Here is a 6,000-nt window from a genome sequence, read left to right on the forward strand (position 1 = left end):
CTTAGAACCTTTAGTGTTCTCCAATCTCCGTTTACATAACTAAATACACATGCTATCTAAATTAAAACAAAAACAGGAGTTTGCTAAAAAAAAAAAAAATGCAGCTTTAAGACAAGACTTCTTCTAACCAGCTTGTCATCCCAATGCCCTCCTTTTAAAAAAATTCTGAAGTTAGTCCCATATTTAGGGGAGGCAAAAATTACAGATATTCCCCACCAGTAAACATATTTCCAAATGCCTATTTGATTCCACTTAAAACCATTCAAAATAGGTGTATAATTGAAGTAAAAAAAAAAGTCTCAAACCAAATTATCCTCTTCTACACATCTACACACCTTGCCATCTTCTCTTTCTGTATTAGCAACTTCAGTATTCCCCCAGTTAGGCAGGTTGGAAAGCAAAGCAGTTTTCTTTGGTTTCTCACCTCCATAATCAGCAAGCCCTTTTGACTCTATTTTACAAATATCCCTAAACTGCATCCCAATCTCTATGTCTACACCCTCCCAATCTCCATTTGCCATTTAACTTCTAATTATCTTTTCCCAAGATTCTGAAACCCGAGTTATCTATAAAGATCATGTATCTGATCATGTCACTCCCCTGTTTCAAGAAACTTTTCTAGAAGCAATGAAGGCATCTTGAGCCTTGAAATATTCCTATCCTTTGACTCAATAATGTCTCATCTAGTTATCTGTCATAATGTAATAATTAAAAATGCAGATCAAGATTCATGTATCAAAACATTTACCATGGCATAATTTACAACAATAAAAATCAGGAAACCTGGGACTTCCCTGGTGGCGCAGTGCTTAAGAGCCCACCTGACAATGCAGGGGACACGTGTTTGAGCCCTGGTCTGGGAAGATCCCACGTGCGCCACAACTACCCAACCTGTGCTCTAGAGCCCGCAAGCCACAACTACTGAGCCCACAAGCCACAACTACTGAAGCCCGCGTGCCTAGAGCCCATGCTCCGCAACAAGAGAAGCCACCGCAGTGAGAAGCTTGCGCACCACAATGAAGAGTAGCCCCCACTCGCCACAACTAGAGAAAGCTCGAGCACAGCAACAAAGACCCAAAGCAGACAAAAATAAATAAATACATAAATAAATTTTAAAAAATCAGGAAACCTAACTGTCCAACCATAGGGAAAACTCTAAGTAAATTGATTCAACCCATATGAAAAATACTATAAAACCATTGAAAATTAGGTTTTCAAATATATTTTGGCAACATTGGAAATTTCGCATAATGTAATATAAAAATTTTTTTTAATCCAGTTACAAAAATGCATTAATATATACAGAATGAGCCCAGTTATAGAATATATTAACAGCTAAAACAAAAGATACCAAATATTAACCGTTTTATAATATGATGGGTAATTTTTACACTTTTATTGGTGTGTTTTCTAAGCTCTTTAAAACATACATGAGATGAGAGAATTTTATTTCTGAGATGGGAAGAGAATTATATTTGTTTGGGAAAAAATACTCGAATGCATGCTTGGCACAGAAAATGAGATCCCAAATGAGTTGAATGTAGGCAGAACTGTTCCTCATGAGGAATGAGAAATGATTTGTTGCTCCAGGCAGATGAGGAAGGAATGAAATCAGAGAGGTGGCAAAGCTGCAAGTTTTGCCATGCAACCCTCTCCAAAGCCTCTCAAAGTTTCTAAACCCTGAAATGTTAGTTGTTGTTGTTTTTATTGGAAACTAGAGGAACAAGGCTTCTAATCTAGATTGATGTAGTAGGAAGCAACACCCCATGAAGAGAATTATAAAGTTGCTGGGGAGGCAGTAGGGGAAGCCCAGGATTCTAAGAGGTGGTAAACTTGGGGGTCAAGCCATGTTAAACACTCCAAGTGGCAGGGAGGTCCCAGCTGACATGTCAGTTACACACACCAGTTGCTTCTATAATTAAGAAGAAGTAACAGAAGTAATCTTTAACAAACATTGGGTAGCTTCCAACGGACTATGGAATAAAGGACCATCTCCTCATTGAGACACATGAAGCCTCCAGCCTGTTTGCCACAATCATCTCCAGTCAGTTCCTCCCTACCTTGAACTAGCCCTACTAGCTATATTCTGGTCTTCCCTAAAATTAACCAGACATTTCCAAAGCTCCATGCACCTCTGTGTCATTCATGATGTGTATAATCTCAGCTCTCCACTGTCAGCCTGGCAAATTCCTACTGAAGATTTGAGGTCCAGCTCAAATGTACCATCTTCTTATGGACTGAACTGTGTCCTCCCAAAATTATATGTTGAAGTCCTAGTCCCCATTACCTTAGAATGTGACCCTATTTGGAAATAGAGCCATTGCAGATGTAATTAGTAAGATGAGGTCATACTGGAACAGGGTGGGCCACTAATCCAAAATGACTGGTGTCTTTATAAAAAGGGGAAATTTAGAGAAAGACAAATATTATATGATATCACTTATATGCGGAATCTGATAAAAATGATACATATCAACTTATTTACAAAACAGAAACCAACTCCCAGATCTCAAAATCAAACTTATGGTTACCAAAGGGGATTCACTTTGCTGTTCACCTGAAACTAACAGAACATTGTAAGTCAACTCTACTCCAATAAAAAATTTTTAAAAATGGTTAGTGGAGGAATTTGGACACAGGCACCAACACAGGGAAAATGTCACGTAAAGATGAAGGCAGAGATCTATATGCCAAGAAATGCCACAACCACCAGAAGCTAGGAGAAAGGTGTATAACAGATATATCCCTCAGAGCCCTCGGAAGGAACTAATGCGACCAACACTTTCATCTCAAACTTCTTGCCTCCAGAACTGTGTGACAGTAAGATTCTATTGTTTGTGCAACTCAGTTTGTGGTAGTTTGTTACAGCAAACCAAACAAACTAATACACACCTCTTCTCTGTGGTTTGCTGTGACATCCCCATCCACTCTCCAGAATTAATCAGCTTTCATTTAAGTCCCTAGTACATTATATAAAATCATACATATTTTTTAACATCTTTATTGGAGTATAATTGCTTTACAATGTTGTGTTAGTTTCAGCTATATAACAAAGTGAATCAATTATATGTATACTTATATGCCCATATCCCCTCCGTCTTGCATCTCCCTACCACCTTCCACATCCCACCCCTCTAGATAGTCACAAAGCACTGAGCTGATCTCCCCATGCGATGCACCTGCTTCCCAAGCTATCTATTTTACATTTAGTAGTGTATATATGTCAATGCTACTCTCTCACTTCGTCCCAGCTTACTCTTTCCCCTCCCCATGTCCTCAAGTCCATTCTCTAAGACTGTGTCTTTATTCCTGTCCTGCCCCTAGGTTCATCAGAACCGTTTTTTTTTTTACATTCCATATATATGTGTTAGCACACAGTATTTGTTTTTCTCTTTCTGACTTACTGCACTCTGTATGACAGACTCTAGGTCCGTCCACCTCACTACAAATAACTCAATATTGTTTCTTTTTGTGGCTGAGTAATATCTCATTGTATATATGCACTACATCTTCTTTATCCATTCATCTGTTGATGGACACTTGGGTTGCTTCCATGACCTGGCTACTGTAAATAGTGCCTCAGTGAACATTGTGGTACATGCCTCTTTTTGAATTATGGTTTTCTCAGGGTATATGCCCAGTAGTGGGATTACTGGGTCATATGGTAGTTCTATTTTTACGTTTTAGAGGAACCTCCATACTGTTCTCCATAGTGGCTGTAGCAATTTACATTCCTACCAACAGTGCAGGAGGGTTCCCTTTTCTGCACACCCTCTCCAGCATTTATTGTTTGTAGATTTTTTGATGATGGCCATTCTTACTGGTGTGAGGTGATATCTCATTATAGTTTTGATTTACATTTCTCTAATGATTAGTGATGCTGAGCACCCTTTTATGTGTTTGTTGGCAATCTGTGTATCTTCTTTGGAGAAATGCTATTTAGATCTTCTGCCCATTTTTTGATTGGGTTGTTTGTTTTTTTGATACTGAGATGCATGAGCTGCTTGTAAAGTTTGGAGATTAATCCTTTGTCAGTTGCTTCATTTGCAAATATTTTCCCCCATTCTGAGGGTTGTCTTTTTGTCTTGTTTATGGTTTCCTTTGCTGTGCAAAAGCTTTTAAGTTTCATTAGGTCCCATTTGTTTACTTTTGTTTTTATTTCCATTTCTCAAGGAGGTGGGCCAAAAAGAATCTTGTTGTGATTTATGTCATAGAGTGTTCTGCCTATGTTTTCCTCTAAGAGTTTGATAGTGTCTGGCCTTACATTTAGGTCTTTAATCCATTTTGAGTTTATTTTTGTGTATGGTGTTAGGGAGTGTTCTAATTTCATTCATTCTTTTACATGTAACGCTCCAGTTTTCCCAGCACCACTTATTGAAGAGGCTGTCTTTTCTCCATTGTAAATGCTTGCCTCCTTTATCAAAAATAAGGTCACCATATGTGTGTGGGTTTATATCTGGGCTTTCTCTCCTCTTCCATTGATCTATATTTATGTTTTTGTGCCAGTACCATACCGTCTTGATTACTGTAGCTTTGTAGTTAGTCTGAAGTCAGGGAGCCTGATTCCTTCTGCTCTGTTTTTCTATCTCAAGATCGCTTTGGCTATTTGGGGTCTTCTGTGTTTCCATACAAATTGTGAAATTTTTTGTTCTAGTTCTGTGAAAAATGACATTGGTAGTTTGATAGGGATTGCATTGTATCTGTAGATTGCTTTGGGTAGTATAGTCATTTTCACAGTGTTGATTCTTGCAATCTGAGAACATGATACATCTCTCCATCTGTTTGTATCATCTTTAATTTCTTTCATCATTGTCTTATTGTTTTCTGCATACAGGTCTTTGTCTCCTTAGGTAGGTTTATTCCTAAGTATTTTATTCTTTTTGTTGCAATGGTAAATGGGAGTGTTTCCTTAATTTCTCTTTCAGATTTTTCATCATTAGTGTATAGGAATGCAGAGATTTCTGTGCATTAATTTTGTATCCTGCTATTTTACCAGATTCATTGATTAGCTCTAGTAGTTTTCTGGTAGCATCTTTAGGATTCTCTATGTATAGTACCATGTCATCTGCAAACAGTGACAGCTTTACTTCTTCTTTTCCTATTTGGATTCTTTTTATTTCTTTTTCTTCTCTGATTGCTGTGGCTAAAACTTCCAAAACTATGCTGAATAATAGTGGTGAGAGTGGACAACCTTGTATTGTTACTGATCTTAGTGGAAATGGTTTCAGTTTTTCACCATTAAGAATGATGTTGGCTTTGGGTTTGTCATATGTGGCCTTTATTATGTTGAGGTAAGTTCCCTCTATGCCTACTTTCTGCAGGGTTTTTATCATAAATCGGTGTTGAATTTTGTCAAAAGCTTTTTCTGCACCTATTGAGATGATCATATGGTGTTTCTCCTTCAATTTGTTAATATGGTGTATCACATTGATTGATTTGCATAAACTGAAGAATCCTTGCATTCCTGGGGTAAACCTCACTTGATCATGGTGTATGATCCTTTTAATGTGCTGTTGGATTCTGTTTGCTAGTATTTTGTTGAGGATTTTTGCATCTATGTTCATCAGTGATATTGGTCTGTAGCTTTCTTCTTTTGTGAGATCATTTTCAGGTTTTGGTATCAGGGTGATGGGGGCCTTGTAGAATGAGTTTGGGAGGGTTCCTCCCTCTGTTATATTTTGGAAGAGTTTGAGAAGGATAGTGTTAGCTCTTCTCTAAATGTTTGATAGAATTCTCCTGTGAAGCCATCTGGTCCTGGGCTTTTGTTTGTTGGAAGATTTTTAACCACCGTCTCAATTTCAGTGCTTGTGATTGGTCTGTTTACAGTTTCTATTTCTTTCTGGTTCAGTCTTGGAAGGTTGTGCATTTCTAAGAATTTGTCCATTTCTTCCAGGTTGTCCATTTTATTGGCCTATAGTTGCTTGTAGTAATCTCTCATGATCCTTTGTATTTCTGCAGTGTCAGTTGTTACTTCTCCTTTTTCATTTCTAATTCTGTTGA

Source organism: Delphinapterus leucas, chromosome 2, assembly GCF_059928025.1.
Source record: "Delphinapterus leucas isolate spDelLeu-1000000601 "Yukka" chromosome 2, BTC_Dleu_Yukka2, whole genome shotgun sequence".
NCBI lineage: Eukaryota > Metazoa > Chordata > Mammalia > Artiodactyla > Monodontidae > Delphinapterus > Delphinapterus leucas.